The 11,422-nt window shown below is 47.5% G+C and overlaps 1 long non-coding RNA gene across 1 annotated transcript in view; it reads left to right on the forward strand.

Annotated features, from left to right (window-relative positions):
- LOC113594413 (uncharacterized) overlaps nucleotides 1–8,488 on the forward strand; it is a 28,159-nt gene extending 19,671 nt beyond the window's left edge. Inside the window, exon 2 of the long non-coding RNA XR_008297451.1 lies at nucleotides 8,215–8,488. This is a non-coding gene — a long non-coding RNA (uncharacterized LOC113594413). The remainder of the gene's footprint in view (nucleotides 1–8,214) is intronic.
- Nucleotides 8,489–11,422: the final 2,934 nt, after the last annotated feature.

Consider the following 11,422-nt stretch of genomic DNA (forward strand, 5'->3'; position numbering starts at 1 on the left):
AAGAGCACACTGTGTACACTGTATGTTAGCTAACTTGACAATAAATTATATTTTAAAAAAAGAAGTGCTTTACAATTATAACAAATAAAAAAATAAAAAAATAAATGTCTGGTAGAATTCCCCTAAGAAGTCATCTGGCCCTGGACTTTAGTTTGTTGAGAGATTTTTGATTACTGATTCAATTTCTTTGTTGATTATGGGTCTGTTCAAGTTTTCTATTTCTTCCTATTTCAGTTTTGGTAGTTTGTGTGTTTCTAGGAATTTGTCCATTTCTTCCAGATTGCCCAGTTTGTTGGCATATAATTTTTCATAATATTCTCTTATAATTGTTTGTATTTCTGTGGTGTTGGTTGTGATCTGTCCTCTTTCATTTGTGATTTTACTTACGTGGGTTCTTTCTCTTTTATTATTTTATTTTAAAGTTTATTTATTTTTGAGGGGGGAGGGGGAGAGAGAGAGGGAGAGAGGCAGAATCCCAAGCAGGCTCTGCATCATCAGTGCAGCGCCCAATGGGGGGCTCTAACTCATGAACCATGAGATCATGACCTGAGCTGAAGCTGGATGCTTAACCGACTGAGCCACCAGTGCACCCTCTCTTTTCTTTTTGATAGGTCTGGTGAAGGGTTTAATTCTTTCCAAAAACTAGCAGTTAGTTTCATTGATCTGTTCTACTGGTGTGTGTGTGTGTGTGTGTGTGTGTGTGTGTGTGTGTGTGTTATTTATTTCTGCTGTGATCTTTATTATTTCCCTTATTCTGCTGGCTTTAGTCTTTATTTTCTGTTCCTTTCCTAGCTCCTTAAGGTGTAAGGTTAAGTTGTGTATTTCAGACTTTTCTTGCTTCTTGAGGTAGGCCTGTATTGCTATATACTTCCCTCTTAGGACCACCTTTGCTGCATCCCAAAGGTTTTGGACCATCGTGTTTTCATTTTAATTTGCCTCCATGTATTTTTTAAATTTCTTCTTTAATTTCCTCATTAACCCATTCATTCTTTCATAAGATTTTATTTAATCTCCATGTATTTGTAATTTTTCCAAATTTTTTCTTGTGGTTGACTTCAAGTTTCATAGCATTGTGGTCTCAAAATATGCTTGGTATGGTCTCAGTCTTTTGTACTTGTTGGGGGCTGATTTGTGACCCAGTATGTAATCTGTTCTGGAGAATGTCCCATGTGCACTTGAAAAGAATGTGTATTCTGCTGCTTTAGGATGGAATGTTCGGAATATATCTGCTAAGTCTCTCTGGTCCAGTGTTTTCATTCAAAGCCATTGTTTTCTTTTTGATTTTCTGCTTAGATGATCTTTCCATTGCTGTAAGTGGGGTGTTAAAGTCTCCTACTATTATTGTATTATTATCAATGAGTTTCTTTATGTTTGTTATTAATTGATTTATATATTTAGGTGTCTCAAGTTGGGGATATAAATGTTTGCAATTGTTAGATCTTCTTGATGGATAGTCCCCTTAATTATGATACAATGTCCTTCTTCATCTTTTGTTATAGTCTTTGGTTTAAAATCTAGTTTTTCTTATATGAGTATGGCTACTCTGACTTTCTTTTGGTGTCTATTAGTATGATAGATATTTCTCATCCCTTCACTTTCAATCTGCTGATGTCTTTAGGTATAAAATGAGTCTCTTGAAGGCAGCACATAGATGAATCTTGTTTTTTAATCCATTCTGATACCCTGTGTCTTTTGATTGGGGCATTTATTCCATTTACATTCAGAGTGATTATTGAAAGATATGAATTTAGTGCCACTGTGTTACCTGCAAAGTTGGTATTTCTGGTGATGTTCTCTGTTCCTTTCTAGTCTTTGTTGCTTTTGGTCTTTTTTTCCCCACTCAAAGAGTCCCCTTTAATCTTTCTTGCAGGGCTGGTTTAGTTGTCACAAACTCCTTTAGTTTTTGTTTGTCTGGGGAAGTCTTGTTTCTCTCTCTCTTTTTTTACTGTTTATTTATTTTTGAGAGATGGAGAGAGAGAGAGGGAGAGAATGAGTGGCGGGGGGCGGGGCACAGAGAGAGAGGGGGACAGAGGATCTCAAGTGGACTCTGTGCTGACAGCAGCAAGCCTGATGTGGGGCTCCAGCTCATGAACTATGAGATCATGACCTGAGCCAAAGTCAGACACTCAACCAACTGAGTCACTCAGGCACCCCTCTTGTCTCTCTTTCTACTCTGAATGACAGACTTGCTGGATAAAGTATTCTTGGCTGCATATTTTTTCCTTCAGCATGTTGAATATATCATGCCATTCCCTCCTGGCCTGAAAACTTTCTGCAGACAGTTATGCTGTGAATCTGATCTGTCTTCCCTTGTAAGTTAAGAAATTTTTTTCCCTTTTTGCTCTCAGGATTTTTTCCTTGTCTGTGTATTTTGTGAATTTGACTATACTATGTCTTGGTGATGGCTGGCTTTTGTTGAATTTAATGAGAATTCTCTGTACTACTTGGATTTCAATGTCTGTTTCCTTCCCCAGATTAGAGAAGTTTTCAGCTATAATTTGCTCAAATAAACCTTCTGCTCCTTTATCTTTTCTTCTGGGACTCCTATGATATGAAAGTTATTATGCTTTAAGGAATCACTGAGTTCCCTAAGTCTGCACTCATGATCCAATACCTTTCTTACACTCCTTTTTTTTCAGCTTCATTATTTTACATAATTTTATCTTCTATATCACTGATTCATTCCTGTGTTTCATCCATTCTTATTGTCATAGCATCATTCAGTTTTGCATCTTCATTAAAGCATTTTTTTTTTTTTGGCCTGACTTATCTCTGCAGTAAGGGATTCTCTAGTGTTTTCTATGCTTTTCTCAAGCCCAGCTAGTATCCTTAGGGTTATTGTTTTAAATTCTGGTTCAGACATCTTACTTGTATCTGTATTGATTAAATCCCTGGCCATGACTTCTTCCTGTTCTTTCTTTCAGGGTGAATTCCTCCATCTTGTCATTTTGTCTGAGTCAATGATGTGTGTGTGTGTGTGTGTGTGCACGTGAGAGAGAGAGAGAGAGAGAGACAGAGAGAGAGATTGTTAGGAAAACCTATTGTATTCATGCTCCTGAGAGTAATAGCTATATTCAGAAGAGGTAAAAAACACAAACAAAAAAAAACCTCCCAAAACAAAAACAAAAAAATAAACAAGATCCCATTTCCCTTAGAGCTGAAGATTTGCAGCACTTGATGATCAGTAGACTTGTGCATGTGAGGGGTTTGTGCTGGTCTCCTGGGAAGGGGGCCTGTTGCTCTGGTTCTCAGGTGTTCTTGCCCTAGTGAAGATGAACCTGCAGGGGCTCTGGGTGAGGATGGGGGCTTGGTATAAGCACCTCAGGCCTCCACTGGGTGGCGCTGTTTTGCTCCCTGAAGTCAGCCAATGTTGATGGGAGCAGTTAATGGCCTTACACAGCTCTTTTATCCCTGGATTGGGGAGCTCCTGCCTGCCACTCTTCAGAAAGCCCTCACAGAAGAGCAATCACCTCACTTGTGTCCCTGGCTTCTGCCAGATCCCCACCTGCACCCTGCCAGCGACTGAGCTGTCTGCCCGCCAGGCAGAAGAGCACTCGTGTATTTTATCCTGTGCAGCTGGGTTTCAAAACTCCAAATTAAAAAAAAAAATTGTAATGGTTATTTGTTAAACCATTAAACAGAGAGACAGAGCATGAGCATGGGAGGGGCCAAACGATGGGGCGACACAGAATCTGAAGCAGGCTCCAGGCTCTGAGCTGTCAGCACAGAGCCCGACGCGGGGCTCGAACTCACAAACCGAGAGCTCATGACCTGAGCTGAAGTCGGACGCTTAACTGACTGAGCCACCCAGGCACCCCTCAAAGCTCCAAATTTTAGAGATCTGCATGGTGTGGACCTGTGCTGATCCTCTGGGGGAGGGTGTCGCTGTGCTGTGGCTGGTGCAGTCTTGTCCCAGAAATGAGTTGTGTGACTGCATAGCAGTTCAGAATTTATTGTCAAATGTAGCTAAAAGCCAATACCAAGCTTTGCTGTCCTCAGCCAGAGTGTCTTTGTTCCTATGCTAGGGAACAGGGCAACATGCTAGCGCCACAGGGAGAAGCTATGGCGTCACTCCCAAATGCACTCAAAGCAGGGGACCTGCTGCTCTCTGAACTAGGGGATTCTCCAACCATGTTGCCCGGTCCCGGGTCTGTGCCCTCTGTCCCCCGAGAGCACTGCCAAGCCCATCAGGCACGACCCTGGCGATGGTGCAGACCTCTAAAATTTCAGACTCTACTCCGCTGTTTATGAAATCTTGTGGTATTCAGCCCCTCTCCCTTTTCCAGCCAATGGTTTTGGGGAAGAGTTTTTCTCGTACAATTCCCAATGAGTACTTTCACTCTTTCTCTCTCTTTTTCTTTCTTTTTCACTCCTCCTTATCTTAGCACCCACAGCTCTTCTCTCCCTCAAACCTACTCTCTGCAGTTCCTACCTTACATGATGTGGCCATTTTTTCTACCTCTAGTTATGCAGTTTTGCTCTCTCAGTACTCGGATAGACTTCTTGGGTGTTCAAAGTGATTTAATATTTATCTAGCTGTGTTCAAAGGACAAAGCAAGCCTAGGGTCTCCCTACTCCCCCACCATCTTGAACTCCTCCTCTTCCTGATTAAAGTTTAAAAAGTAAAAGCAAAAGACCAATGACAAGTTGAGAACAAACACTTGGAAGTTGTCACTAAGGGCTACCTATTTAATATGTACAGTTTCAGGAAATGGAGAAGAAAAAAACAAGAACAATTGAACAGATGGCAAGGGCCACAAATAGGCCTCTTCTCAGAACAAATGAATCTCAACATATAAATAAGTGCTTAGCATCATTTGTAGTAAAAGAAATCAAATCTGTGCACTGAAATACTGGTTCTCAGCCATCAGATTAGTAAAACCCCAGAGGCTTGACAGGCGATTTCATTGGTGAGACTGAAGGGAGCATCAGTGTACTTGTTGGCCATCCTGTGGAGGGATTGGCTGGGTCTAACAAAGTTACAGATGTGTTTCCCTTGGTCTGTTCTAAAGATGCACACATGTGCAAGAACAGGAAATGACACAGGCATGGAGTTTTCTTTGCAGCCTTGGGATTGGAAACTGCCCAAATGTCTTTTTGCGTGATACTGTTTGAACCCATGGCAGACCCAGGAGATGGAAAACCCAATCACTACAAGTTAGGAAGAATGAGCTAGAGTACCCTCCAGCTTGTGTTGTTAAATGAGGACATGGAGTGCAGCTCTGTGAATACAGGGCACTTCCTTTTGTATGGAAATGTGTTGCAAAAAGAAACCCTGAAAGAACTAACTAGAAACCAATGAAAATGGGTGCCTGCAGGGTGCCTTGACCTTTGACTTTTGAACCAGGTCAGTATTTTACGTATTTGAACAATTAAATTAAAAAGAAAATATTTTTGATATTGAAAAGAAGCTGAGGAAAGATGGCAGAGTTTATTGATAGTAGAACCCCACACAGGAAAAAAATCATTTCAAGTACTTTGAGAACACAGTAGCTTTTCCATCCACTATTGGTGCCATACAGGATGGAGAAGTCCAGAAGCAAGCCCTACCCTTCCATCAGAGTTTAGGAGGAAAAACAACTTGTAGAAGATAACTTTGGAAAATTGTGGAAATTTAAATATGGCCCAGGCATTAGATGATATAGAGGCTATTTTTAGCTTGGTATTATATTTTGAATTTGATTCAGCAACAGTATTACGCCTAATGTAGAAAGCAGTTCTTATTTTTTTAGAGATGAATACTGAAGTATTTATGTGTGAAATGTCATAATGTCTGTAATTTCAAATGTCTCAGCAATGGGGTCGTTGAAGCAAGAATGGCAAATGTAAGATCGACGAAGCTAGATGATGGGTTCAGCGATGGTCATTGCTCTGCTCTCCCTACTCTACTCTGTGTTTGAGATATTTCATAAGTGAAAATAAAAATGATGGCAATAAATGAATAAGCAGGACCCATTTGGGACAAGGGGTTGGGGTGGGGGCATTTAAGCTGGGCCTTGAGCATGAAGAAGTCAGTGTTGAGAGAACAAGGGTCTGGGTCTCAGCAGGAGCAGGAGTGGGGTCACAGGCCATGAACACGGTCTCCTGACCACTCATTTTTGCCATCTTTCCTTATGTCGAAAAAGTATTCCCACAAAAAACGAATAACCTTTCATGGAGGCCTATTCTCATAAGAGGCCATCCTTCTCTGCAGGCCAAGTTTGAGCTCATCCTCCTACATGAACCAGATGCGTGCCTGTTCTGCCAGCAGCTTCTCTGGAAACGGGGACGGATGTCTCAGACACGGAGCAGCTGCTGCTCTCAGCCCCGAGGAGAAGAGGGAAATTGCGTATGCCTCTTCTCTGTCCCAAAGAAGAGTCTTAGGGACCCGTTGCCCCCTCTCAGCCCATCCACGGGGCTGAGACCTGGTCGAGGGCAGGCCCTTCGTGTTCTTTCGGCTAAAGACTGTCTGAAGAATCCAAAGTGTTTAGAAGCCAAAGTGATATAATCCATGTTCAGGATTATAAACTTTATTTTTATAAACATATCAATTCATCACTCACTGACCCCAGCAACATTCTAGACTCTCCAGTGGATTTTCACAGGCTCACCCAGGAAGTTTTTTTTTAATTTTTTTTAATGTTTATTTATTATTTTTGAGAGAGACAGAGACGGAATGCGAGTGGGTTAGGGGGAAAGAGAGAGGGAGACAGTCCAAAGCAGGCTCCAGGCTCCAGGCTGTCAGCACAGAGCCTGATGCGGGGCTTGAACTCATGAGCCGTGAGATCATGACCCGAGCTGAAGTCGGATGCTCAACCGACTGAGCCACCCAGGTGCCCCTTACTCAGGAAGTTTTGAGAGTGTGTAAGCCCTGACTGTGTGGTCAAGGCAAGGCTGAGAAACAGGCTGCATGTCAGTTAGAAAACGTGTGTCCTTTGCGGCTATAACAAATCACCGCAAAATTGATGGCTTAAAATAATGCAAATTTAATCCTTTATGGATCAGGGGGTCAGAAGTCCAAGACAGGCCAGTAGGGCTGATTCCTTCTGGAGGCTCCAGGAAAGACTCCATTTCTCGCCTTTCCCAGCCTTCACAGGCACCTTCACTCTTTGGCTCGAGGCCCTTCTGGCATCTACAAAGGCAGCAGCATTCAGTCTTCTGGTTCCTACCACTCTTCCCCTCTCCCCCATGCCCATCTCCTCCCTGTGATGACACTGGGCTCCCCTGGGCAATACCCTGTAATCCCCCTGTTGAGGAGATGTGTATTGTAAAGGGAGAATGGAAGCATCAGGAGGGCAGGGAAGCCCAAGAGGGGGACAGCCCTGCTTGTGGTGCCTGGCAGCTGGGCTCCACACAGAGGGGTGGGCAGCCTCACAGGCCCTGACGGGAGATCTTTGTCCTGGCAGACAGGAAGGGTACACCCAGTGTGGGCTGATGGCCCTAATTCTAGAAGTGAGGGGTAGGAGAGGAGAGCGGGCGTTTACAAGGACTAGAGGGTGAGACATACGGATGGGGTGGATAGTTCTAACTAGCATGGCTGCATAACAAATTATCACCAACGTAGGCACTTAAAAAAACACAAACAGACCATCTCATGGTTCCTGTGGGTCTGAGGTCTCGGCACAGCTCAGCTGGGTCCTGTTCAGGGTCGTGTGGTAGAACCAAGCTGTTGGCCCATCTCATCTGAGGCTTTGGGACCTCTTTCAGACCAACTAGTTGTGAGCAGGATTCAGTTCCTTGCAGTTGCAGAGGTGGGGTCCCCATTTTGTCACTGCCCACCCTCAGGTTCTAGCTGTGTGGCCCCTCCATGGGCAGTTCATAGGAAAGACAGCAGGAGAAATCTCTCCGACATCTTTTAGGTCTGACCCACCCAGGAGAATCTTCCATTTGATTAACTCAAAGTCAACTGATTTGGGACCTTAGTTACTCTGTAAAATTTTTGGTTAATACAGTGTAATGTGATCCCAGGAGTGATTCACACTCAGGGGAGGGTATGAAGGGTATATACTCCAGAGGTAGATCATTATGAAGAAATAAATACCATGTTCTATCTACAAAAGGGGGGATGTGGCTGCATTAATCAAGGCACAAAGGGATTTCGCACCCTGGGAGGCTGGACACATGACCATGGGGAGCAAGAAAGGAGAATGTGAGAGCTTTTGGAGCCGATGTAGACAGGAAAACCAGGGGTACCAATTCTGCCTTTTCTTTTCTTTCTTTCTTTTTTTTTTTAAGGTTAAGGCATCTGTACCAGGAAATGTGCAGATCTAACATGTACAATCCTAAGGATTTTGAGAAATGCGCCCATGTAATCCACACACCACCAAGATAGACAGCGCTCCCTCTGTCTAAAAAGTCCCCTGTGCCTTGCAGGCCAGTCCTCACACACAGAGGCAATCGCTGCTTGAGTTTTAGCGCCAGTGATGAGTTTTGCCTGACCTCGAGCATCCTGTGAATGGCTATGCCTGACTTCTTTCACTCAGCGCAACATGTGTGAAACTGACCCATGTTCATTTGCTCCCTTTTTGGTTTTTTTGAGTAGTGTTCATGGCATAGGTGAACCACAGTTTGCTTGTGCATTCTCCTGACGATGGACAGTCGGCTTGCTTCTAGCTTTTGACTCTTATAAGTAAGGTTGTACATTCTCCTACTGGTGTAGAGGTGATGTTTTCATCGCTCTTGGCCGATACTCAGGAGTGGAGGGGTGAGTGGTGTGGTGAGCACATGTATGATTTTAGGAAACCACTGAGGAGATGCTAAGTGGCTGTGTCCTTTCATGCCGACACCAGCCACACGCGGGCCTCGTGTCCTCCCGACCTTTGGCACAGTCAGGCTAAGTTCAGCCATTCTGATGTGTTGTCAGGGTTCCACTGGTGTTCCCTGAGGAGGCCTTGAGACTCAACTCTAGAGGTGGGCTCTCAGTGTCCAGGGGACCCTAGGTGTCACTGTCTCGGCAGCTGGACAGGCCACACCCTTGGTATCACATGGCAGTCTGTCTCTTTAGAAAGTGGCTGCCAGACCAGCAGATGGGGACTCTGGGCTAGAGACATCCCCCTGGTGGGGCTGGCTCCGAGGGTCTTGGCCAGGGCAGCTCTCTGATTTGTGCTGCCCACGTGCTTCCAAAAGTCTTAGATAGAAAAATATAACTTCCTGCATATCCTTAGCATAGAAAATGCATGATGAAGACCAAATATCAGTTGTAATAGCAAATGTAAATGTGTTTGATTTTTCTATAAACAGCAAGGACTGTCAGAATGGGTGGAAAGATGCCTTTACGGGCCATCTACAAAATGTGCACCTAAAACGATGCGGCCGGAGAGATCAAAAGCGAAGGACACGGAGAGACCTCTGACAAATGTGAATGAAGGAAGCAAGGGTTGCGGGCCTCACGCTGTCCAGGTGGAATTCACCGCCGAGACCCAGGACAGCAAAGCTGTTGGCACTGAGAAGGGAGAGCTGGTCATGGGTGGGCGGTGGTGGTCTGCTGGTCTCACTTGGAGAGACGGACTACGGGGGTGTCATGGGGCAAGGCTGGGACAATGGGACCCCCGAGCTGGTGGACAGAGTGTGGGGAGCTTCCTGGGTCAGCAGGTGGGGGCTGGCGGGGAGCCTCCCCGAGCACTCCCTCAGTCCTCCATTCCCTTTTCCTTCGAGGACCCCTCTTCCCAGGAGGAGGAGGGAACGGCGCCCAGAGGCTCCTAAAGGGGAGAGCGGCAGGGCTGGGGAGAGGCCTGGGATTGGCCCCCGCAGTTCTGGGTCAGGACAAGTGGCGTGATGACGGAAGGCCCTGGCGGCGTCCAGCACCTCCCCCAAGCCCGTGCCTTGTGGCTCCAACGGTGTGCAGGGGAAGCTCGGGGAGCCGGTGGTAGAGCTGCTGGGCACCGGCTGCTCCTGGCCCAGGAACGGGGATCACTGCCCCCCTTACAATCACGGGGTAGCTGGCTGTGCACTTATGTTTCAAGACTTCATGCCATGATCTAAACTATTGCTTTCGTAAACTTGGAACGGACACAGGCATGATGGAGCCTGCAGTTTCCTTCATAACCTACTTTTTAAATGTCAGGTTCCCTAATGTGAAGGGGGCTCCTTATGTTTTCCTCGTGGACGTTGGGAGGCGAGGGGTTAAGAAGTACAGCAGGGAACAAAGTGTGGCCTGATTTCAGACCTGGGTTCTCAGCCATCCGTTCCAGTTAGAGAGCTGATTCAGGGATTACAGACGCGGTCCTCTCTTAAACACACACTTCAGCTCTCCCCCTTTCCCTCAGGAGGGTCTCGGGATGACCCCTCCCAGGCAGGAGGAAAAACCCACAGACCCCACCTGACCAGGGTGCAGACCTGGGGCGACCAGGAGGGAACTTGTGCCTGGAGGGTCGAGGGGAGGGTCTGGAGCTGGCACCTTCCTCACCCGGACCCCTGCTGTCCTCCCCAGCCAGCCCTCTGGCCTCCCCGTGATGGGCACCAGGTAGCCTCGGGCCTCTTTGCGGCCCTCCCAGGTGGCTGTTACGGTTTAACGAACCCATTTTGCAGTTCATGAGAGTGAGGTGAGGCGCAGGTGACCGGCTCGAGGTTACCAGGCTGCAGGTGGTGGGGAGGGAGCCAGGATCTGTGACCGCTGCAGGGACATCCCTCAGGCTGGGAGCTTGCAGGGCGTGACGGGCGGGCGAATGTTGGGGTCACGCTGCAGCAAACAGGCCCCCGGGATGTCGGCCGAGTGAATGGAAACTTTCCGTGCTGGCAGCTGTCTGGTTCTCGCACGTGCATGTGTGATGTCAGCGCAGGGGCTGGGATTGGGTGTCTCTGAGACTCCCTTGCAGATTGTGCTGACACCCACCGATGCTATGTGGGGGTGCTGTTCTCTGCTGGAGTCGTGCCCTGGCCCCACTGCCCGGCTTTCCACGTGTGTCCGGTGAAGGGTGTCCCGTCCCTGCCCCTTCTTGTCAGGATCCCCCCCCCCCCCGGCTAGGACCCCGTGCGGTTCCCGCCACCCGCTTCTACTGGCCCTGGTGCCTGTGGTGCCCGCACACCTGCCCTCCTTTACCCCTGGGGCCGAAGCGCGCCGGCCCCACCCCCTCCCCTCGTCCACTGGCAGGCCCTGCAGCAGGGCGCCGAGCACTCGGGGGCCCGGTGGCCGTGCGTTTCCTCCTCGGGAATCCGAGCCAGGCTGTGCTTCCCCGTCCACTGACCTTCCTGAGGCCAGGGCCGTTCCTGTGAAGGGACAGCCACGGCCCCCTGCCACCTCTCTCTGGACCCGGGCCGGGTGTCCCAGGCAGCTTTCCACGGGGCCCGCCGGTCCCGCTGCCTCCTCCTCAGGGACTCGCAGGCTGTTTCTGGTGCCAGAAGGCTGGCCTTTCTGGGGTTTCGTCTCGTTGGATCCGGCCAGCTCTCCCAGCCCTCTGAGACCTAACGCGCTTCTGCTTTTGTGGCGCAGGGTGTCAGGGCCCCT

This window comes from Acinonyx jubatus, chromosome C2, assembly GCF_027475565.1.
Source record: "Acinonyx jubatus isolate Ajub_Pintada_27869175 chromosome C2, VMU_Ajub_asm_v1.0, whole genome shotgun sequence".
In the NCBI taxonomy this organism is placed as follows: domain Eukaryota; kingdom Metazoa; phylum Chordata; class Mammalia; order Carnivora; family Felidae; genus Acinonyx; species Acinonyx jubatus.